Source organism: Podarcis bocagei (assembly GCF_964188305.1).
Source record: "Podarcis bocagei genome assembly, chromosome: 14".
NCBI lineage: Eukaryota > Metazoa > Chordata > Lepidosauria > Squamata > Lacertidae > Podarcis > Podarcis bocagei.
In genome coordinates this window covers 44,006,951-44,032,267 of record NC_138139.1, presented here as the reverse complement: position 1 = coordinate 44,032,267, position 25,317 = coordinate 44,006,951, and the positions used below count along the sequence as shown (strand labels likewise).

At 44.5% G+C, this 25,317-nt stretch overlaps 1 long non-coding RNA gene and 1 pseudogene across 2 annotated transcripts in view; both read right to left on the bottom strand.

Moving 5' to 3' along the window:
* Positions 1–25,317, bottom strand: part of LOC308573153 — a 234,935-nt gene that overhangs the window by 106,883 nt on the left and 102,735 nt on the right. The window lies entirely within an intron of this gene.
* LOC308572855 (tigger transposable element-derived protein 1 pseudogene) lies at positions 21,122–23,591 on the bottom strand (annotated as a pseudogene). The gene is made up of 3 exons (XR_014013419.1): positions 23,427–23,591; positions 22,854–23,343; positions 21,122–21,127 (listed from the first exon to the last, which is right to left on the bottom strand). The product of XR_014013419.1 is annotated as a tigger transposable element-derived protein 1 pseudogene (transcript).

Sequence of the window (25,317 nt, the reverse complement as noted above, 5' to 3'; positions counted from 1 at the left end):
CCAAGAAAAAGCAAACAAACAGAAAAACATTGATCTTAACTGTTATAATCCACTTTTGTTATCATTGTTAAATGACTTCCTCAAATCCCTCTGGCTGAGTTTCTATATAGCTCATTGTAGCAGTTTTCCAACACGACTTTCATATAAAATTTACTTGTTGAATTAACATCTTTCTTTCTTTTCATTTTGACTTCTATCCATGATACAGTGGTACCTCGGGTTACATACGCTTCAGGTTACATACGCTTAAGGTTACAGACTCTGCTCACCCAGAAATAGTGCTTCAGGTTAAGAACTTTGTTTCAGGGTGAAAACAGAAATCATGCTTCAGCGGTGCGGCAGCAGCAGGAGGCCCCATTAGCTAAAGTGGTGCTTCAGGTTAAGAACAGTTTCAGGTTAAGTACGGGCCTCCGGAACGAGGTAACCCGAGGTACCACTGTATTATATAATTTCACATAATTAAATCCTAAACCAATCTGTTACTCTCATGTCTTTCTATTTAAGTTATCTTAACATATTTAACTAAATAGTCTTTGAATTTCTTCCACTCCTCTTGATACTCCTCCTCCTTCTGGTCGCGGATTCCTCTGGTCAGGTCAGCTAGCTCCAAAAAGTCCATCATCTTCATCTGCCATTCCTCCACTGTCTTACATTCTTGTTGGAAAACTCACCCATCACTAGCTAAGCCAATTGAGCCAGTGGGGTGTAGTGGTTAGAATGCCCAACTAGGACTTGGGAGACCAGGGTTCAAATCCCTGCTCAGCCATGAAGCTCACTGGGTGATTCTGGGCCAGTCATTGCCTCTCAGACTAACCTACCTCACAGAGTTGTTGTGAGGACGACAGCCATGCATGCCACATCAAGCTCCTAGGAGATAAAGATGGGATATAAATGCAATAAATGAATAATAAGGATCTGTCTCAACTTAAGCCATCATCAGTTATGCTGTCTTCCTTTGTTGTTGTTGTTGTTTAGTCGTGTCCGACTCTTCGTGACCCCATGGACCAGAGCGCGCCAGTCACTCCTGTCTTCCACTGCCTCCCGCAGTTTGGTCAGACTCATGTTTGTAGCTTTGAGAACACTGTCCAACCATCTCGTCCTCTGTCATCCCCTTCTCCTTGTGCCCTCCATCTTTCCCAACATCAGGGTCTTTCCCAGGGAGTCTTCTCTTCTCATGAGGTGGCCAAAGTATTGGAGCCTCAGCTTCAGGATCTGTCCTTCCAGTGAGCACTCAGGGCTGATTTCCTTAAGAATGGATACGTTTGATCTTCTTGCAGTGGCGTCTTCCTTAGTCATGTGAATTTAATTTCAGTGGGTCTACTCTGAGTAACACCTAGTTTACCGCAACCATATCTATTTGGCGGGAGGTGTGTATGGGGTGGGTGGGGATGCTGTAATTGAGTCATCCTCTCTCCCCTCGCTGCCTCCCTTAGTCAAGGTACTCATTAGGCAAATATATATCTATATCTTTCATTTCCCCTTTGCTGCATTCCCTGTGCAAATGTCATGCTCTTTGGAGGATGGAGGATGCAAACACAAATGGGGAGACGCCGTGTTCAGAGTTTCATTAAAAAGGGCTACAGAACCCGGCACAGTTCTCATTATAGATGGAATAAACAAAACAAAATATCCAGAGCAGGAAGAGAGGTTGTTTCTGCACCTTCCTGAAATGAGATGATTTCCCCCAGCAGCTATATTAAAAGCTGCTTCACACTCAGGCTGAATAATTTGGTATTCCAGGAAGCAAGCAAACCAAAAACTTGAGCTTTGCCCTGAGTGCACTATGCGGAGAGCCACCGTGGAGTAATAAAAAGCAACAGAAGACTCTCATGCCACCTTAAAGACTAACAAATTTATTGTTGCACAGGTTTATGCCACTATATATACTGTATTTTTCACTCTATAGGACACACTTTTTCCCTCCTAAAAAGCAAGGGAAAATGTGTGTACGTCCTATGGAGCGAATGCAGGGGGAGGCAGGCGGGAAAAGCCCCCAAGAGCAGCACACAAGCTCCGTGCACTCTTGTGGGCTTTTCCCCAGGAGGGAGAAGGGACTGACTGGCCACATCAGTCCCTTCTCCCACCTCGTAGAAAAGCCCACAGAAGCCACACACCCTTTAAAGAGCACGCGGCTTCTGCGGGCTTCTGCAGGAGGTGAGGGAATCCCCCCCCCCACCTCCCAGAAAAGCCAGGAGAAGCTGCGCAACCGCTTTAAAGAGCGCGCGGCTTCTGTGGGCTTTTGTGAGAGGTGAGGGAATCCCCCCACCTCCTGCAAAAGCAGGGAGAAGGTCTGGGAGAAGCGCACAGGCTGCCTGCAGCCTGTCTGCTGCTCCCAGAGCTGGGGAGGGGGGGGAAATCATATTTTTCCCCTTGATTTCCCCCTCTGAAAACTAGGTGCGCCCTATGGTCAGGTTCGCCCTATGGAGCGAAAAATACGGGGTATATATATATATATATATATATATATATATATATATATATGCTTTCGTAGATTTTCACGGGTACAGGAATGCAGGTTTTGGTGTCTTCGGGTGTCTTCCCGTGTAAGAGTTGGGGTGTCTAGGCGACGTTTCGACGAGGTCTCACTCGTCATCTTCAGGCTGGTGCTTTCGGCTTCTTGTTACTGGAACAGAGCAGGATCTCAGTGTTTGAGTTCCTATAAATACTGTTGAGGGGGTGTGGTGTATAGCCTCCAACGTTCTGGGCAGAGAGGAAGTTCCCAGGTTAGTGTGCCTTTTCTTCTTTTGTTCATTAATTACTTGAGGGATATCTTGAGTGATTTCTTGAGTGATATTCTGAGTACCACTTAGGAGGGTCATTAGGTGTGGATTAGTTGCTAAAGCTTTCGTGTCTTGACCTCTTGAATAAATGCACGTATCGCAGAACACAAGAATGCCGTCAAAAAAGAAGAAAAAACTTCCTCTCTTTACCAACACATGAAAGAAACAGGACACGAAATTAATTTTGCAGATTCCAAATTGCTCTTTAACATGGAACATCACCACAAGAGAATAATCATGGAAGCCATCGAGATAGAGAAACACCCTCACAACATGAACAAGCGTGACGACACGTCCCGCCTGCCAGACATCTGGAAATTAGCCCTCCCCACAAAAACCGACACCAGAACCAGAGGCACACAGAACGCCATCTCCAATCAACCACACCAGACCCAAACCCAGACCCTCTCCACACATAAATTACAGACACCATCCAGTAGCCAAACCATAGTGGCACCTCCGGATGCTGCACCCCCCTGCAATCCCTACACAGATCTGGCTGGCACAGGGCACAAAACCACAGCTCGCCCCTATACACGAAGCCAAGCCAGAGCACAACTATTTGCAGTACAGCCATCTTCTCAGAAAAACTTTTCACAAGCTCAAGAGGTCAAGACACGAAAGCTTTAGCAACTAATCCACACCTAATGACCCTCCTAAGTGGTACTCAGAATATCACTCAAGAAATCACTCAAGATATCCCTCAAGTAATTAATGAACAAAAGAAGAAAAGGCACACTAACCTGGGAACTTCCTCTCTGCCCAGAACGTTGGAGGCTATACACCACACCCCCTCAACAGTATTTATAGGAACTCAAACACTGAGATCCTGCTCTGTTCCAGTAACAAGAAGCCGAAAGCACCAGCCTGAAGATGACGAGTGAGACCTCGTCGAAACGTCGCCTAGACACCCCAACTCTTACACGGGAAGACACCCGAAGACACCAAAACCTGCATTCCTGTACCCGTGAAAATCTACGAAAGCAAATATATATATATATATATATATATGTATGTATGTTTGTTTGTTTTTAAGGTGCCACGAGACATCTTGTTCTTTTTGCTGCAAGAGGCTGATGTGGTTATTCCCCTGGAATTTGTTCCTGTGATGGAATAACTAGAGTCCTGGGCAGAAGAGGCTGCCATATTCTGCATCAAGCAATTGATCCATCTAGCTCAGGATTGATCGTCTTCCAAAGCAACTACTCTATTCCGAACTTAAAAATGGAAAGCTGGTGGTCAACAAGAAAGGTTTAAAGGCTGTCTCAAGGCAATTCTAAAAAAATGTACAGTAGTATAACCACCAACAACTGGGAAACACTGGCCTGTGAGCGCTCCAGTTGGAGAATAACCTTTACCAAAGGTGTCATGGGCTTTGAAGACACTCGAACTCAGGACGCAAGGGAGAAACATGCTAAGAGGAAGGCACGCTTGGCAAAGCCACACCATGATCAACTCCTGCCTAGAAACCAATGTCCCCACTGTGGAAGGACATGTGGATCCAGAATTGGCCTCCACAGTCACCTACAGACTCATTGTTAAAACTGTGTTTATGGAAGACAATCTTATTCGGCTACCAGTGATCACCAGAGAAGAAGTCTCCTTCTTTGGAGGTCTTTAAGCAGAGGCTTGACAACCATATGTCAGGAGTGCTCTGATGGTGTTTCCTGCTTGGCAGGGGGTTGGACTCGATGGCCCTTGTGGTCTCTTCCAACTCTACGATTCTATGAAGAAGAAGAAGAACACTGACTGTCAGCACCTCTCCAGGGTTTCAGACCTTCTGTGTGCAAAGTATGTTTTTTTCATCAGTGAATTGAGGCTCCCCCCCCCCCATGTTTGGACGGGCCTTTATGGGCTTCAAGAATGCTGAGCATGCTCATTTGGTTGTGCAGGTGGAAAGCAGTTGCCCCCTTAGCTCCCCCCATTTCCTCCATCCTTCGAAACTCACCCTTCTCTGAATTTTGTGGCACAGTTCCGCAGCCAAGTCAAGTGTCCAAAATGACACTTATACTGGGGTGGAAGTTGCATTGAAATGTATTTATTGGTGAAATTAACATGCACTGTATCAGAGAAATCTGTTTGGGCTCTGGGCAGTTGAGGACCTCTATACACACTGCCCAGGCCTGTGCCCTGAAGAGGTCACTTTGGTGCAGGAAAACAATATGGGGTACAACAGTTACGAGTTATAAGCTCAAGCTGATAGACATAAGGCATGAGCACTATGGGTTGCATTCATCAGTGGGAGAGATCATTGTGTCTTACTGGTTAGTTACTGCCCTCCTTAATCTGCGCAGCCCCAGTCAATCAAGTGTTGACCCACTGAGCCTCTTGGGCTTGCTGATCAGAAGGCTGGCGGTTTGAATTCCTGAAACGGGGTGAGCTCCCGTTGCTCTGTTCCATCTCCTGCCAACCTAGCAGTTTGAAAGCACATTAGAGCAAGTAGATAAATAGGTACCGCTGTGGCAGGAAGGTAAACAGCATTTCTGTGCACTCTGGTTTCCATCACGGGGTTTTTGTTGTGCCAGAAGCAGTTTAGTCATGCTGGCCACATGACCCGGAAGGCTGTCTGTGGACACACGTTGGCTCCTTCAGCATGAAAGCGAGATGAGCGCTGCAAGCCCATAGCAATCTTTGACTGGACTTAACCATCCAGGGGTCCTTTACCTTTTACCTTATCTATGTAGTTGAAGCATATTTGGTAAAGATTTCAGTAAAGAAGAAAGATACTATAGGAAAAAGAAAGAGAAATGCAATTATTGGCAGCCCTATGCAGAATCCTCCTCCTGCCTTTTATTTTATTTTTTAGCCTCTGTGGACATTTACATTCTAGTCTGCTTGGAGTAAATGAATGGAGATTTCCCTGAGGTTTGGCAAGGACGAAGCTGGGATTGTCCTGCCAACACATTCTTGATTTCCTGTTTGCTGCTCAAAGCGCATGTTGGGGATATTGACTTGGCCTTGTGCCTTAGGAACCAGTTATGATAAGTGGTTATAGCCCTTCCAATTCAGGTATTAAGTCAACCTCCTAGGCCACAACAGCTGGGGATTTTGGTACGGATCAACTGAGAGGCGTACAAGCTGCAGTGCCCAAGGACTTCATCTTTCCACTCAAGCTTGGGCAGCTGTTCCCAACATCCAGACTCTCCTTTGAAAAGATCCTCTTTCACACTGCGGTGAAAGTTTGGTCAGCTAAGGACAGCATTTCCTCCTCCTAGCCAGTTTCCCCCATTTCCGTCCTGTGACGTTCCTCTTCCAATTTGCTGTCTGTCAAACTGAGATACCAGACTCAATTTGAGATTTTGCACAGGGTTTCACTAAGGGCCAAGGCTGACGTTGGGCGACTGTAACAATCCCCCGCTGGTATCATTTTAATGAAAAGCAGCCACAGAAGGCTGCGAATCAGAACAGGTGAATAATAGGACTGACTTCTCACAAAACAGAGGGCTCAAATTAGACAAGAAGTGAACTCCATCTATGTCTCTTTAATTGCAGAGTTGTTGTTTTTTAAAAGGAAGAACAGAAACTGCCATGTGGAGAGATCCAGACAGGCTTCTTGGGGTGTGGATTAGGGATCTTTAACCCTTTGTTTGTTTTTGGGGGGAGGGACTCCGATCCAATTCAATGGGAAATCCTTCCCCAAGCAATTTGGTGGGGCAGGGGCCTTAGCTAGATTGGGAACAAAGGGTCCTGATCCAGATCACACTCACCATGCACACATACACCACTGGCAAATTACATTTTAAAAAAAAATGCTTAATTTTAAATATGGAACTGATGCATTATCTGGTTAGATCCAAATTCCCTCCACATAGGGGGAAAAAGGCATCATGGAGAGAGATTGTTGGATGCCATTTATCTCCAAATGATCACAATATTCTTTTATGTTTTTCCAATACACATTCCATCGCTGTTCACAAGAAAGCGAGAAATGGCAGCCAGCAGCAGCAGTCAAGGATGACACAAGTGACAACCGAAATGTTGGCCCCATCCCCCTTAGGGAGAACATTATGAAGATGTTATATAGATGGCATCATAGCCCCTTGAAACTAGCGAAAATATATAAGGGAGGGTCACCAACTGGCTGGAGATGTAAAATAGATGTGGGGTCATACTACCACATGTGGTGGACTTGTGCAATCATTAGGGAATTCTGGGATAGTATCTATAATGGATTCAAGAAATTATTCAGACTCACTTAAAAAAAAAACCCAGAGATCTTTCTTTTAGGCATTTTACCATTAGAAATTTAAAAAGACGTAAGACCACTGTTCATGTATGCCACCACAGCAGCAAGAATTCTTGTGGTGAGGAAGTGGAAAAAACGAAACAAAACACAGATACACAGATTGGCAGATACTCATGTTAGAATATTTGCAACTAGGAAAACTGATGGGAAGAGTTAGAGGCATACTGAACCAGAAAATATTTGGAGAATGGAGAATATTTAGGGATTATATAAGATCATATTGTACCAACTACACCATTTTAGCAGAACTCGAGTGATACTTGTAAACACAACAAATACCGTTTGTGGAGTAGACGGGAACAATATTAAAGAATATAAAACTGTGCGAAAAAACGACAGTATAAACAGTACAGTGAGAATGATTGAAAAGACTCGTTTTGTCAGAAATCTTTTTTATTCAAGTGTTTATTTAAGTATTAATTAGGAAGATTAAGGTTTTTTATGCACGTAAATCTGCTTTTCTCTTCTTTCTTCTTTCTTTTTTCTGTATTTTCTTTTTTCTTAATTGTTTTTTCTTTAATTTTCTTTTTGTAGTATGAGATTGCAAATTCTTTGTAAATTCTTTGTATATGTGTGTAATTTAAATTAATAAAGATTTTTTTTAAAGAAAGAAAGAAAGAAAGAAAGAAAAAAGAAAAGTTGGCCCCATCCTTTACTCCTGTTCTCATTGTGCCACTGGGCCATAGCTCAGTAGCACAGCATCTATTTTACGTGCAGAAGGACCCAATCCTCAGCATCTCCAGATAGTGTTGGGAGTGACCTTTCTCTGAAACCATGGCGAGCTGCTGCCAGACAGTGCAGGCCACTAGCGTCCACTAGATGGACTCGGTATAAGGCACCTTCGTCGGCAATGTCCCTTTCTACAAAGCGTGTTCTCCCTAACAGAGAGCACGTGTTGCAGTGGGGGCCAGCAGGATGGCCACAGGCAGTGACTGGATAATTCGAGTCTCTGGGGAGATTTTGATGTTGCCAATTTGGAGGAGGGGTCAAAGGTTTTAAATACTGGACATGCAGCCTTGGGCGTCCTCTTGGGCTGCGTGCACCGGATCACTCACCCACCCACCCTCCCTCCTCCTTGCTATGCCTGTCATGGGGCCGTCTGCTTTCGGGGCAGGGGCCTGGTAGGAATTTTGTCCATTTGGCTGATTGGCTGGTGCCATTTGGTTTTTTGCCTACTGCGTAACAAATCGTCACAACTTGTAAGGTTGGCGGTTAGCATTGGTTAAAATTGGTTGGTGGAGGTGTAAGTGCCTACCCCTCCAAAGGTGGTGCTGCAAGGGAATTCTGTTAAAGGAATCCAGGGGCTTGCCATTCTTTTGTCCAAGTCCCTAGCATCAGGCTTGGGCCGTGCAAGCCCCCGGGAGCATGTGGATGAGAAGTGAGGGTCTGATGCCCAGCTTCATTTCTCCCCAATATTGTTTTCCCTGACTGGCTTCCGCTGGAATCCGGAAGTCAGTTCTGTCCCTGGGGCAAGGACAGATAGTCATAACTAGTGCCTAAGCAACCACTCACATGTGTGTATTTAAATAAAGTTGTGGCCAAAATCATGCCGAAAACCTTAAACAAAACTGATGTGTGATAAAAGGTAAAGGTAAAGGGACCCCTGACCATTAGGTCCAGTCATGACCGACTCTGAGGTTGCGGCACTCATCTCACTTTATTGGCCGAGGGAGCCACTTCTGGTGAACCACTGACTAAGCCACTTCTGGTGAACCAGAGCAGCACATGGAAACGCCATTTACCTTCCTGCCGGAGCGGTACCTATTTATCTACTTGCACTTCGGCGTGCTTTTGAACTGCTAAGTTGGCAGGAGCAGGGACCGAGCAATGGGAGCTCACCCCGGGGATTCGAACTGCTGACCTTCTGATCGGCAAGTCCTAGGCTCTGTGGTTTAACCCACAGCACCACCCGTGTGAGTTTATTTGGGGTGGTTTGGGGACCTCGACACGCAACTGCACAGCCTGAAGTCAGGATGGGGTAGTCAGCTCAGAAGAAGAGAGAATGCACTGAACTAGGAGGTTGAGCCAAACACACAAAATAGAAAGCATCTCATTTCATCAGACCTGGGAGAGAGTCATCCCTCAGAATTTGTGAAGAAGAAGACTTGAGCGCAACTGACTATGTGGTGCTTGAGGCATCGCACATGTAAAAGTGGAACTGGGAAGGGTCTTTTCTGGAGGGCTTGAACATGAATCACTAGAATAGAATCAAAGGGGTATTTTTTAAAAAAATTCATTGAAAACTACAAGCACTTATGGTGTATCCTTCTGGGGAAAACATAGCTGGCTTTTAAAAATAAAATGTGTGTGTCTGTGTCTTTGTACTTATTCCAACCTCAAGTCTGTCTAGGCAAGCAAAGTGCAGCAGAACATAATTCACTGGAACATAGAATCTTGCCTTAGACTAGGTCAGAATATTTGTCTACCTTTCTTTCTTGGTATTATTCATTTAAAGCAATTTTCAAAATATCCTGCTCTTTAGCCCAAAAGATCAGTAGTACAGCTATTAGTAGTAAGGCAGGCCCCGCTTTCAAGAATTGCAAAGCAAAAATACACAACACCAAGGAAAGAGGGAGGAAGAAATGCAAGCTTAGGCGCCCATGCTTAAAGTTACAGCTCTGATAACAACCATCTGGGGTGTAAAAAAAACAAAAACAGGTTCAGACAGCTGGGTGGAATAGTACCAGTTGAAGGAGGGCCAATCTTAGGGGGTGGAAAAGCCTTGTACCTCATCTTCCCTGCTTGTTAGAAAGTGGCTTTCCGGAGTTTGGAGCAGAAAGGGGTCTCCCATCACCTGCTATCTCCTAAATGAGACCCCAACGTTTATTGGCATTACTATCTCCCCCACCCCAACACTGAATAACTGCTGGAAGCTCCAACACTCTATGCTCTGAGCATTTGAGTTCTCCAACTGTTCATGAATTTATTTTCATGTTGCGACATTCAGAAAGTCCCTGAGGTCTCCTTTGCCCATATGTACCATTGAGAGAGAGAGAAATGGAAAGGCCCATCAGATTTCAGCTAAGAAGAACCAGAACCAGAACTAGAACCAGAACCATCTTTGGACCCTGGGCGATTTCTCCCCCCCCCCAAAAAAAAAGCTCAACAACTCTGGTGAATCCTCTAATGACGTAGATCACTGCCTTTTTTTAATATACTGTGAGTAGATCACAATCTCTTGGAAGATGGACATGCCTATTCTATGCCAAAGGAGAAACTGCTAATGTAAAATGTCAGTCCTGGGAGCAGCAGCCTGAAATACTTACCTAGAAAGGAAAGGAACCTAAATGTATATTAGAAGCTGCAGCTGTTTCCATCCCACTTCCACCTGTGACAATCAGGCACCACTCCTCAGCCCCACCCTGCTCTGGCTAGGAAGCTCACCTGAGGCCACTTGAGCTTCTGTCCTTCCTGATTTGTTCCAGCTTCCCAGCAGAACATAGAAAAGGAAGGAGGAGGCAACAGCTCAAAAGCTAGACTCTTTCATTTGAAGCTTCTGGTTTGGGTCTTTGCCTTCCATGGCTTTTGGGGGTTTTTAGCTTAGGGAAAAAGCAAGCCAGAGGGGACATGATGGAGGGTTGCAAAATGATGTGTGGTGCAGAGAAAGTGGATGGGGGGAGATTTTTTTCTCTCCTTCCTCCTTCATAATCCTAGAGCTTGGTGACAATGAAGCTGAATATTGGAAGATTCAGGAGAGACGAAGGAAAGTAGTTCAGACAGCACATAGATTAGTAATGGCCACCAACTTGCCAAACTTTGAAGGAGAATTTAGATAAATTCTTGGAGGAGGTTTCCTCCTCCCCCCAAAGAGAAGTTGGCTAAGGTTTTGTTTTTGTTTTTTTGCACCTGGTAAAGTTTTGGATGAATGTGCCACCTGCAGTTTTCCAAATTCAGTTGCCCACATTTCTACAGAAATATGCAATTGTTATTTTTAAATAAGCCTCATGAAAATTTACCAGCATTTTAAATCGTTTCCCCCCCCCCCAACTATTTACATTTTTGCAAAGCTATTTCCCCAAATATAATGCCTTTTGGATGTTGTTTTCACCAATATAAGCATTTTAAATATACTTTTTTACTGCAATGTGTGCCTTCTTGTACACATTACTTGGCTGGATAATTCTATTACAAAATCCAGAGAAATGTCTATTTCAACAGAAGGCTTTTTGTTTGTTTGTTTGTTTAAGTGTTGTTGTTTTCCAAAAGTGCGAATTCCATAAGTTTGCCTTTAAATTTTATTTATTTATTATTTGGACATCCTTCTTCAAAGCCCCACTTTAGAATATCTGGAAGCAATTGATTCTCTATATGTGGGGAGAGGGAGAGAGAGAGAGAGAGAGAGAGAGCATGAAAGAAAGATAAATGCAGGCTTAGTTCACTATATTAAACATCCTCCATACAATGGATTTAAATATAATGAAATATGTGGAGATTATTTGCACCAGACAGTTATTATGTTCTCCTTCTGTTCCTTTTGATAACACTATTCTTTTTTTAATTGAAGTTTATGGAACATGCACTTTTCCTGCTGAGAAAAAAAAAACGCAGGCAAAGAACATCTCCCCCCACCAAAAAAGAAAAAAAAATATATGCCAAGATAAATGGCACATCAGTTTAGGAGGTGTGTTGCATATTTGTAACATTCATGAATTAAGAATATCAAGGTGAAAAGGACAAAAGAAATATGTTAACGTTATTAACTAATAGCTCATTTGCTTGAAGAGGTAGGGAGAAAACCACTTGCAAAGTAATTTTCTAAATTCCCAATGGACTGATTCCTTATTTCCCCCCCTCTCTTTTCAACTGCAGTTTTCATTCTTTTGATAAATTATGCGGATTTTAATTTCCTTTTCCATTACAGTTTGAATTATAAATATGAGCCTAAACCAGACTTGGGAGGATTGCAAAGTTTGATGGAGTAGCACACAAGTCAGGCATTTTATTAATAATTCCTAAACAGTTTGATAAGAGAAGCTCAAAGAGTATTTCGGGGGGCACTGCTTCACCCCCCCCCCCCATGAACCAAAGCCAACTGGAAGTTGGAGTGAAATGTCACCACTTATTCCCACCTGCATTTTCTGGAACGCTTAAAGCCGGCAGATTATAAATTATTTAGGATTTTGTGAAAGTGGAAAACAGCAAATTACAGCTTTGGCTCGTAAATAAACATTTGTCATCCGTGTTCCTTGAGTTTTACATACCACAAGGGCTGTGTTACAGCGGTGGGAAGAGATGAGGACAGGGCTGTAAATAAAGCTGCCAATATCGTAATGCTCTTGTATGAATCTATGATGAGGCCATTATTGGAACTGTGGACAATTTGGGTTACCTCGCTTCAAAGGTAGTATTGTAGAGTTAGAAAATGTTCACGGACATATTCAACAAACATAATCGAGGGGATGGAGAGACTCCCCTCTGAAGAAAGGTTGCGGTATTTTGGGACTTGTTAGTTTAGAGAAAAGTTGAGTAAGAGGTGATGGGAGAGATGTTTGTAAGACTATTTCTGCTATGGAGAAATTGGGGAGAGGGAGAGAAAAATCCTCTCTCTCATATAACACTAGAGTTTGTGGCCACCCATTACTGGTAATGATTATACTTTGAGAATCCCTCTTGGACTTTTCGTGGGGAAAAGGAAATGAATGGTTTTCAGACATTTGAATTTAAAAGAAATACTGCTTAACAGAAAGTGGAGTGAATGTCTTTTTAAAAATAAGTCTTATTTTTAAGTTTTAAAGATTTGTTACATACATACATACATACAAATCAAATAGCTTCCCAATAAACATATTTTGACTTCACCCGTTTTGCTGATTCTTATAATTTTAATTTTTAGTACTGCATTTCCTACGTTATTTCATTTATTAGTTACTCCTTAATTCTTCTTTAACATTACTTTTAACTGCTTGTTTTACTTTAATCCTGCTAATGAATTTAATTGTATACAAGAACTTCTCAGATATTCCCCAAATTTTCCCAATTCCTAAATGAAATTTCTTTCTTCTTGGTTTCTTACCCTTCCATTAAGTTTTGCCATTTTGGCATAGACCATTAGTATAATCTGCCACTTTGGTTGGGACAGAATCTTCTTTCCATTTCTGAGCATAAATCATTCTGGCTGCTGTTGCAGCATGCCTAAACAGGTTTTTGTGGTCTTTCGGTATCCCTAAAAGAAAAGCTTCTGGTTTTTTTAATGTTTTAAACATTTTTTTCAATTCATTATAAACCATCTCCCAGAAAACTTTTGCTATCTTACAAGACCACCACATATGATGAAAAGTACCTTCTTTCTTCTTACATTTACAGCATTTATCGGATTTTGACATTTTTGCTAATTTACTAGGTGGCAAGTGGACTGAATGTCTTGAATAACTTTTTAAAAATGTAGCTGGCAGGTGGAAAATCGAAAGCCCTTTTTATTTTTATTTTTGCTTTCTCTTCTTTTTTTCTGCCTGCTTGTTTTCTCTCTCTTACCGTATTGTGAAAAACTTTAATGAAAACCTTAACAGGAACAAAAGAACTCATGGAAAAAGAATCTGTGAAGGGAAAGGGGGTCTTCATCCTCACAGAACTTAGCTTCTGTTGCTACTACTGCTGGCTCCAGCGGCTTAAAAACCCCACGTTGAAATAAATTCACACGACTCAAATTTTTGGTTTGGTTTCTGGCAGAATTTAGGCCACAACTTTATTGATTACAGAAAATGACTGGTTGCATAGGCTCTGGTTCGACTAGCTCCCTACCTTGCAGGTAGTGTTGACCCAGGGCGCCAGCATAGGTCAGCCAAGGGTGAACACCTGGATAAACGGAAAGCCGGGAATGGGCTTACTCTGCCACCCAAATGTCCCCCTGTACTCAGGCACGGGCACAACCCCCTCTCAGGGGTTGACCAAACCAAGTTGAGTCCCTGGATTCCTTTAACAGAATACCCTTCACATAGGGATGGCGAGAGTGTTCTCCCATCCCTATCACCTGAACCAGAGTCTATCCGCAACCTTACAAGTTGTGACAATTTGCTAAGTGGCAGGTGAAACCCAAATTGCAACAGCCAATCAGCCAAGTGGGGAAAATTTCTGCCCTGCCCCTGTCCCAATGACAGACAACACACGACGGCATAGGAAGGTCAAGAGCAAAGCCCTAAAAGTAGGGAGAGGTGGGCGGGTGTTCTGAATGCACGCGCCAAAAGAGGAAGCTCTGGGTCACATGCATGGGCATAAATAGGTCCCTCAAACCGTTTGGACTGCGTCCCATTGGCCAGATTGTACCCAGCTTTGAGGGACCTACCAATCGGTTGTTGTGGCTTACCAATCATACCCACCCACAACACAGGGTGTTGGTTTTCCAGGTCTCACCACGATATGTGTCCTCTTTAAGAGAGGATATGATTTGTCTACTGCCCTATACCCACAAGTCTCAGGGCGGGTCACAGGATAAAATCACAATTTAAATACCCAAATTTGTAACCGAAATAGAAATGAAAACAACCCCCAACCCATTTTAAAAGGGCATTGCACTAGAGGAGGACAAATGATAAAATGGAGGAAAACTCTACTCCCTCAAAGAAGACATACGCTTTTCTTTTACAAGTGAACTAACTCTCTCACTTTCCCTCCATACACATGAAAAGGATGGCCCCTGTTTGAATCCTGATCTGTGAAAAATGCAAAGTTATCCCGGGAAATAAAGGGGGCGGGGAATAGCTCCTGGAGAAATACAACTCTGTTATTTATTATTTGTGGCTCTGATCCAAAGCCTGTCTGAGCACTATTGGCACTGGCACTTTCTCCCGTCAAGCCCTGTAATGGTATGTGCCGCTTTTCCCGGGGCACTTTGTCATTATTACTGCTAGAAGAAATCCCTCTTCATGTGCAGAAATAAATTGACTGATATTTTGCTTTTCTGGTCACATACCCTCCATCGTATAAAGTGTTTTGTTACGGAGCTGTAACTGATTTTTCTTCTTCTCTGGATGGCGAGAGAGAGAGAGAGCTTTCCTCCCTCTCTCATAATAGCAGAGCTCAGGGTCAATGCAATGAAACTGAATAGTTTAGATATTTCAGGAGAGACAAAAGGAAGCCCTTTCTCCACGTGACATATGGCGTTCACAGGAGATGGCAACAACCGCCAATTTGTTTTATATATATATAATTTTTTTTTTATTTTGCAACACCAACACACTCACAAAAAGAAAAAAAGGAAAACATGAAAAAGAAAAAGAAAGATAAAAAACAATGTCAATGGTAAGTACAAGACTTATACTAAACAAATATTGAACAATTCTTCTTTCCATCCAATTGACTTCCTTCATCCTCAGTGCGGTCCTACTTTCCTCTTTGGTACACTGTTTCCATCTGATTCCATTTTTATCTCTTTTCCTTTCTATTATTAGCTTTTATCCCATAATTAGTTTTGCAAAAGTTAATCAAAACAAGTCCAAGTATTAATTTGAGGGCATTGCTTTTTAAGGTCATCTCTATATTTTCCCCATTCTTTTCAGAATTTTTGTTTTGTCTGACCCCTAATTACCTCTGTCATTCTAGCCAATTCTGTGTACTCAAATAATTTATCTTGCCATTCTTTTTTTGTCTGTGTTATTTCTTTTTCCCCAATTTTTAGCAATTAATAGTTCTCGCTGCCGCTGTGGTGTAAAGAAAATTTTCTTATATTCCTTCGTTATATCTACATCCAATATTCCCAACAGAAAGGCTTCTGGGTTTTTTTGGGCAAAATTTTGTTTAAACATTTTCTTTAGTTCTTCATACACCGTATCCCAGAAGCCTTTGATTTTATCACATAACCACCACATATGCAGAAGCGCCCCCTCGACTCGGTTGCACCTCCAGTATAATTTTGATTTTGTTTTATACATTTTACATATCTTGGTTGCTGTTAAATACCATCTGCAAATTCAATGTGACGTGATGACCAGGTTTCTTGTAAACAGACTATATATCATGCGCCCTTATGAACTTTGTAAAATCAGGGAGACACAGCTTAGAAAACCACCCTGCCACATTCCACGATAACAACTGCAGAGAGGAATTTTGCACCAGGTTCTCAACCGTGGCATAAAGTCAATCTAGGTGCATATCAGAAGGTTGGCTATCACTTCAAGCCCCGGACGGATCCTGATGTATTTCCTCCAGTACCTCCGGGGCGTTGGTTATTAATCCATGGACCCTGGTGACATTTGCTAAGGAAATCAGGGGGTTTAAGTCGAAGATAATTAAATCTGTCTCTGTTTGTCTGTGTGTTGCGTTTCTCTTGGGAGGAGCGTCACTTGGCGATGGCTGATCTTTTGGCTAAGATCAAGTGTAGTGTAGTAAATACCATCTGTAAAACATCTTTATCAAAATTTTCTTTTATCGCTGGCGAGGAGAGGCAACAGTCACCAGCTTGGGCAGATTTGAACGAGGATTAGAGACATTCATGGAATAGGCTATATTTTCCCTGCACTCTTGGAGGAAGTATGCCTCTGAGTACGAGGTGCTTGGAATGATAACTGGGCAGCGTGCTTTTGCTCTCAGGTTCATCTTGGCGTCCCATAGGCATCCGATAGGCTCCCTGGTTGATGCTGATTTGTGACAGGGCCTCTTCAGCGCTGGTTTCCCAGTTGTGGAATTCCCTCCCTCGTGAGGTGCACCAGTCCCCACAATTTTCATTGTGCTCTTAAGAAAGCATTTCAAGCTGGATCAAGAGTCCAACTCTTCGAATTTGGGTTGCCTATTCTTTTCACAGACCTACAGTTCTCTGAATTTCATGGGAAGAGAGATTCATTGTTACACCACCTTTGTGGTTCTGTGACAAGAGGCGGGGTCTCCCAACAACATTCAGCACCCTTAGCAAGCAAGCTGCAGTCCCAGAATGCTTTGGGGGGAGCCATAACTTTCTTAAGTGCTTTGATCCTGCTTGAAATGTCGAGTGCAGGTGGGGGCCGAGGTTGAGTGCTCCCTGCTTTATCCAACCCAAAATGGAATGCTTTTTAGCTGAGTTTCCTGCATTGCAAGGACTAGATCACCCTTGGGGTCCCTTCCAACTCTACAATTCTACATGATTCTGTCACGGCTAAAATGGCCGCTGTTTCTTTAATGCGAATAAAGCTGGGTCAGCATGACTCAGCGGCCTGCACCAAGTTGTATATATAGAGTGAGAAATGTTAGTTCGGTTGAAGGTTGAGTTGGGTTGGTTGATTGGTTAGTGAAAGCTGATAGTGTTGTGTGTATAGTTGGTCAGTCGCTTTTGCACAAAGACTTTTAAGAATAAAACTCTGCAAGGATATTCTCGTGGACTCTTTTATGCTGACAAGGGTCCGAGGACCAGGCTGAGGAGACAAAGGGAGGTCAGAACCCTTTCCTTCTTTTTTTGCTTTTTACAAACACTGACAGATTCTATGAAAACCTGCCCTTGCAGAAGTCCTAATCTGAGTGTAGGACACCTCGCCTAGCAGTGCAGGGGCTCAGAAGCAGTGAGGGAGATGGGGTGAGCTTTTCTCTTCTGAGCTCTCATGAGATCTCATGGGAAGGGGATCATTCCTCACAAGAGGGAAGGAAGAGGTGACGCCTTAAAAACCCACAAGAACTTGAGGCCATTTTGCCACACAAGCTTCCAATGTGGTATAGTGGTTAAGAGCAGTAGACTTGTAATCTGGTGAACCGGGTTCGCTTCCCTGCTCCTCCACATGCAGCTGCTGGGTGACATTGGGCTAGTCACACTTCTTTGAAGTCTCTCAGCCCCACTCACCTCACAGAGTGTTTGTTGTGGGGGAGGAAGGGAAAGGAGAATGTTAGCCGCTTTGAGACTCCTTCGGGTAGTGATAAAGCAGGATATCAAATTCAAACTCTTCTTCTTCTTCTTCTTCTTCTTCTCCTCCTCCTCCTCCTCCTCCTCCTCCCCCTTCCCGCCTACCCTTGGTTTAGAGTCTCAATGGCCTTGTTGAATCACTGACTGACAAGGATGGAAATGTTGTTTTCCCAACCTCATTTTGTCCATTGGTTGGGGTTCTTTTCAGCTTTCCCTCAATGAAATATTTCATTATTTTAGGCAACTACTAGAATGTTGTCACAAATGGCATTGGGCAGGATCAGCATGCAGTAAGGTCCTGTGGGAAATACAGACTAAAGGCATTCCTTGACCTTGGGTAGGTGCCTGGCTAGAATCTCTTCCCCCAGTTATCCAGGTAGAACCTGGATGCTTGGCTTGCACCATGCCAAGGTTCAATGCTGGCCACCTCCCATAGAGGGGATTCAGCTGCTACCCAAGCCCTGATCAGAACGCTATGCCACCAGGAAGGGCTGAGTGCAATAAGGAATTGATCGTTGCCCTACTGCCATGCCAGCCCTGCTGTTTAGTCAACAAAGTTGTAGCCAGATCTAACCCAGTGCTGGTGCTCGTGTAGAGGGGAGAGGGGGGACCCAAAACTGTATACTTTACAAGGTTGTTATTGTACTTCACCAGATCTTAACCTATTACAGTATTTGTAAGAACGGATTCTAAATATCATTGAATTTGTCCATGGCAAGTCTGCGTTTATATGCAAGTTGTTCATATCCAATCGTAGAAGGGAGCCGCATTTTTATTTTTCCAAATCATCAGTATCAGTCTTTTTGCTGTGGTAAGGGCACGGAGAGTCCACTCGCTATTGTCCTTTCATAAGGTTCCATGTGCTGGGTATAGAATTCAAGAGGATATTTCCGTACAGTTCTGTTGATAGTTTCAGTTACCTTCTGATTATTATTATTATTATTATTATTATTATTATTATTAATTTCAATATAGGACAATGAAAAAATATATGTTCATATTTCAATGTTTTGGGCAACTACTAGAATTTTCACCCAATGCTGGTGCTCATTCTGAGTTCTTTCTACCATACTCATGAGTCACAGATATGCACCCTGCTGCTCTGAAAGCTGGCAGGCTTTATCCCCTCAAAAAGGGTAACCGTGTGTGTGTGTGTGTGTGTGTGTGTGTGTGTGTGTGTGAGAGAGAGAGAGAGAGAGAGAGAGAGAGAGAGAGAGAGAGAGAGATTTTTCTCCAATAAACTTTTTAAAAAACCACACTAGCTTTCACATCCACCACATAGAAACACAAGCAAATAAGCAGAGAATTAAAGTTTTATTTCTGAAAAAGAGATTTTAAACCTTCTCTGCGGGCCCCCTTGAAGGTTGCTAGAAGGTTTCCTGGAGCTGAATGCTTTGAAATGGATGGCCAACCTTCTTGCTTGGTTCCAGTGGGCACAGGAGGAGAGAGTATAGACTAATTCTTCCAAAGTAAATTATTTATAGCCAGAGAAGCGAAGCAGGTCAGAGTGAGAAATTGTGTTTTGTTTCCTGCCTTGTTTTCTTCCCCATCTTCTCTCTCAGAATTTCAGGGGAGGGGGTGGGGGAAAGTGGATCGGTTTCACCTTTGCAAATCCGCTTCTTCTTTTCATGCGCTTCGCCAAGACAGTTGACCTTTTTATAAATACGAACCCAGCCACACTTGTGCGTAATAATGCCTTCAGGAATCTAGGCAAACGTAAATGGCCAACAGCCAAGTGCTATGTGTGTCTGTGTGCACTCGCGCAAGCGCCGCTGACTTGGGACTCTTAATTTATGAAAGTCTCATTAGCAAATGCGGAATGTCCGCAGGAGAAAGTTGCCCTGGCAGAGCTTTCCAGGGAACGCTCTTTCCGTGAGCCGTTAATAAAAGAGCAAAGCGCTGCAGGACTTTTCTGCGATCGACGTGCTGAACAATTTTGAGCCAGACTGCAATTCTCCAAGGAAGAGTATTATAATGTACCTGAGCGATAAAAATGAAACGTCGCTTTGCTTAGCTTGCCAACCTCTTTCAATATGCCACCAGGACAAAACCATTTGTCATCTTTAGAGAAATGCTGGCCGCTATTCTGCTAGGTTTATAGAAGGGTGTGCTTACTTCATTGCCCAACCCAAAGCGATTAGGGTAGTGATGGGGCAGATTTTTCAACCATAGCTGGGGAAGGGGCAACTTCATCCTTTGCTGTGGACACCAGTTAAGGGGCAGAGTCTTGGGGCTATTTATAATAATAATAATATTATTAATAATAATTTTTTATTTATACCCCCAACCATCTGGCTTGGTCTCCCCAGGATCCTGGCTCCTCACCCACAAACTGAGCCTGGTCTTTGAGATTTGGTACATTGCTGGGGGGGGGGGGCTCATGTCATCCTCTGATGAGGAGTCCCCATGCTGAGACATGATCGTTTTTTGCCACCGACAATAGCTGTGAAGGACTCCATAATCAAACCTCATTCTCCTGCAGAGCAAACAACAGTCTCTGCTTTCTGCATCACAGCCTCATCATCATGTCCTTCCTTTCAAGGTCCTTCGCCCCCCATTGGTTCCTCATTTGGGCAGCTTTTTCTCTGTGTGTTTCTTTCTGTGCAGTTTTTTCTGCTTTGTTTTTGGAGAGAGAAATAATTAATCATCATCATCATCATCATCAATAATAATAATAATTTTTATTATTTATACCCTGCCCATCTGGCTGGGTTTCCCCAGCCACTCTGGGTGGTTCACAACAGATTATTAAAAACATGACAAGACATCAAACATTAAAAACTTTCCTAAACAGGGCTGCCTTCAGATGTCTTCTAAAAGTCAGATAGTTGTTTATTTCCTTGACATCTGATGGGAGGGCGTTCCACAGGGCGGGCGCCACTACCGAGAAGGCCCTCTGCCTGGTTCCCTGTAACCTCACTTTTCTCACTGAGGGAACTGCCAGAAGGTCCTTGGTGCTGGATCTCAGTGTCCGGGCAGAATGATGAGGGTGGAGATGCTCCCTCAGGCACACTGGGCCGAGGGCATTTAGGGCTTTACAGGTCAGTGCCAACACTTTGAATTGTGCTCAGAAATTTGCAGCTTCAGTAACTCACCTCTCTCTGGCCTCTTTGAGATTTTTGCCACTTGCCCACCCACAGTGCAGGAGTAGCTGTTTGCCTTTGTGGGGCCGAGTAGGAATATTTTGGGGGAGGGGCAGGCTGCTAGCATTCTGGAACCAGGAACCATGAGCTCAGCCACTGGGTAGGGCCAAAAGATGGTGCATGAGGCAGAGTGGGATGTAAGCCAAGAGAATGCTGTCTAATCCTTTAAAAAAAGAAAAGAAGTTTAAGCTTAGACCTGTTGTCTGAGCAGTTTCCCACTTTCCCACTTACTGTAATGAAATGTTGTCAGAATTATTGTTCATTCAAGTTCAGCTCTGCACACACACACCAGAAACTGAGGTAAAGGTGAGACAAATCCTGGCAATGAAGCCACCCACAAATTCAAAACTGCAGACGCCAAAAGTAAATGCATCATGCTTTTTGTTCTGTTGCACAGGCAGAAACAAAAAGAGATTGAAAGTCTGTGGCTCACACACATTTTAACTTCCGAGTCACCTCATTGTACTTTCTACATTTTATTGGTCTATATGCACTTAATAATAATAATAATAATTAATAATAATAATATTTTATTTATACCCCGCCCATCTGGCTAGGTTTCCCCAGCCACTCTGGGCGGCTTCCAACACAATATTAAAATACAGTACAGTGGTGCCTCGCAAGACGAAATGAATTTGTTCCGTGAGTTTTTTCGTCTAGCGAATTTTCCGTCTTGCGAATCACGAATTCCCATAGGAATGCATTGAAAATCAATTAATGCGTTCCTATGGTCAAAAAAAGTCCAAACAAAGCCAAATTTGGTACAACAAGAGTTTATTAAGTGCTCTTTAAAGTCACACATAGGGACGCGGGTGGCGCTGTGGGCTAAAGCCTCAGCGCCTAGGGCTTGCCGATCGAAAGGTCGGCGGTTCGAATCCCCGCGGCGGGGTGCGCTCCCGCTGCTCGGTCCCAGCGCCTGCCAACCTAGCAGTTCGAAAGCACCCCCGGGTGCAAGTAGATAAATAGGTACCGCTTACCAGCGGGAAGGTAAACGGCGTTCCGTGTGCTGCGCTGGCTCGCCAGTTGCAGCTTTGTCACGCTGGCCACGTGACCCGGAAGTGTCTCCGGACAGCGCTGGCCCCCGGCCAATAGATGTGAGATGGGCGCACAAACCCCAGAGTCTGTCAAGACTGGCCCGTTCGGGCAGGGGTACCTTTACCTTTACCTTTACCTAAAGTCACACATACTGTAAAGAGCATTTCAAAAATTGAAGGAACAATAATTTAAGTTTCTAAACATGACAGAAAAACATTTAAAAATCAACAAAGTGTACAGTACATTTTCTAAGACTCTGGGGGACAACTCGAAGAAGGTTCCTCTTCCACTCTTTGCTTCTTGCTGAAGAACCTGTCCATGGTCTGCTGCTTCATCCACCTTTTCAGCACCTCCCTGAAAGGCGATATGACCCTCGTATCAAAAGTGTTCACAAGGTCATGTGCCACGTGCTTGTCAGGGTGGTGCCGCTGTGCAAAAGCCTGCACATCCTTCCACTTCAGGCAAATGTCCCTCAGTTCTTAGGAGGACAGCCGTTCCTCAGTTGCTTCCTCCTCTTCCAGCGAGGCCTTCTCCTGCGCAGCCTCTGCCTGCAGTTCGACCAGCTCCTGGGTGGTCAGCTCGTGGTCGTGCTCCTCCACCAGCTCGCTGATGTCCTCCTCTGTGACCTCCAGGCCCATGGTCCTCCCCAAGGCAACAATGTCCTGCACCGCTGTTGACTCTGGTGCATCAGAGTCACTTGGTGCCACACAGTCCAGCAACAGGCTGCGCCAAGCGCAATTCAAATTTCTCTGGCTGATCCCGTTCCAGGCCGTGGTGATCATCTTCAAGCAGGTGACGATGTCGAAGTGGTCCTTCCAGAATTCCCGCAGTGTGATGGTGGTGCAATCAGCCACCTCTAAGCATCGCCTGAAAAGCTCCTTGGTGTAGAGTTTTTTGAAATTGGCGATGAGCTGCTGATCCATCGGCTGGAGCAGTGATGTGGTGTTAGGCGGCAGGAACATGATGCTGATGAAGCTGAACTCCTCCAACAAGTCCTCCTCAAGGCCTTTAGGATGAGCAGGAGCATTGTCCATCAGAAGCAAAGCCTTCAGCGGCAGGTCGTTGTCCAGCAGGTACTGTTTGACAGCAGGGCCATAAGCATGATTGACCCAGTCCACAAACAGCACACGTGTGACCCAAGCCTTACTGTTGGATCGCCACATGACACTCAGCCGCTCCTTGTTGACCTTGTGTTTCTTGAAGGCCCGTGGGTTCTCCGAGTGGTACACCAGCAGGGGCTTGATCTTCAGGTCACCGCTTGCGTTGGCACAGAAGAGCAGGGTCAGACGGTCCTTCATGGGCTTGTGGCCAGGCAACTTGGTCTCCTCCTGTGTGATGAAAGTCCTTTTGGGCATCCTCTTCCAAAACAGCCCGGTCTCGTCACAGTTGAAGACCTGCTGTGGAACGTAGCCCTCCGTCTTCACAACCTCCTGGAACTCCGCTGCAAAGTCTTCAGCCGCAGAAACATCAGAACTGGCAGCCTCTCCATGCCAGAAAAAAACACACAAGCTTCCAGATTCTTGCAAACCCCTCCCCAACTGTTCCCCCAGCCACCCAGCACACAGAAATTCAAATCCAGAATTTTTTAAAAAAAACAGCAGAGTGGCTCAATGGTCACAGAAAATCATAAAAATGCAGGGGGAAAAACACAAGCTTCCAGATTCTTGCAAACCCCTCCCCAACTGCTCCCCCAGCCACCCACCACACAGAAATTCAAGCCCAGAATTTTTTTTAAAAAAAACAGCAGAGTGCCCCAATGGTCACAAAAAATCATAAAAATGCAAAAAAAACCACACAAGCTTCCAGATTCTTGCAAACCCCTCCCCAACACCAAGTCCTTGAATTCCAAACACCCCAACCCAAAATCCAACCCCCCCCAAAAAGTTTTAAAAGCTTAACTTGCCAAATGGCTGCAAAAGAAGTTTTGGAAAAGCTTCAAAAATCACCAAAGTCTTTAAAAACCTCAAAAAAGGCTACTATGTACACTGCGTTCTATGAGTTGCTCCTCGAAGTCAAGTCGCAACTGTATTAACGGTGTTAAGAAAAAGGAAACAAACTTGCAAGACGTTTTCGTCTTGCGAAGCAAGCCCATAGGGAAATTTTTCTTGCGAAGCAACTCAAAAACGGAAAACTCTTTCGTCTAGCGAGTTTTTCGTCTTGCAAGGCATTCGTCTTGCGGGGCACCACTGTAATGCCTCACACATTAAAAGCTTCCCTAAACAGGGCTGCTTTCAGATGTCATCTAAAAGTCTGATAGTTGTTGTTCTCTTTGACATTTAGTGGGAGGGCGTTCCACAGGGCGGGCGCCACTACCGAGAAGGCCCTCTGCCTGGTTCCCTGTAACCTCACTTTTCTCATTGAGGGAACCGCCAGAAGGCCCTCGGTGCTGGACCTCAGAGTCCGGGTAGAATGATGGGGGTGGAGATGCTCCTTCAAATATACTGGGCCGAGGCCGTTTAGGGCTTTAAAGGTCAGCACCAACACTTTGAATTGTGCTCGGAAACGTACTGGGAGCCAATGTAGGTCTTTCAAGACCGGTGTTATGTGGTCTTGGCAGCCGCTCCCAGTCACCAGTCTAGCAGCCGCGTTCTGGATTAGTTGTAGTAGTTTCTGGGTCACCTTCAAAGGTAGCCCCACACAGAGCGCATTGCAGTGGTCCAAGCGGGAGAAACCAGAGCGTGCACCACTCTGGTGAGACAGTCCTTGGGCAGGTAGGGTCTCATCCTGCGTACCAGATGGAGCTGGTAGACAGCTGCCCTGGACACAGATTTGACCTGTGCCTCCATGGACAGCTGTGAGTCCAAAATGACTCCCAGGCTGCGCACCTGGTCCTTCAGGGGCACACTTACCCCTTTCAGGACCAGGGAGTCATCCACACCCGCCCGCCTCCTGTCCCCCAAAAACAGTACTTCTGTCTTGTCAGGATTCAACCTCAATCTGTTAGCCACATTCCATCCTCCAACCGCCTCCAGACACTCATACAGGACCTTCACCACCTTCACTGGTTCTGATTTGAAAGAGAGGTAGAGCTGCGTATCATCCGCATATTAATGGACACCCAGCCTAAATCCTCTGATGATCTCTCCCAGCGGCTGCATGTATATGTTGAAAAGCATGGGGGAGAGGATGGAACCCTGAGGCACCTCACAAGTGAGAGCCCAGGGGTCTGAACATTCATCCCTCCCTCCACTTTCTGAACACAGCCCAGGAGGAAGGAGCTGAACCACTGTATGACAGTGCTCCCAGCTCCCAGCCCCTCTAGACGGTCCAGAAGGATGTTATGGTTGATGGTATCAAACGCCACTGAGAGATCCAGCA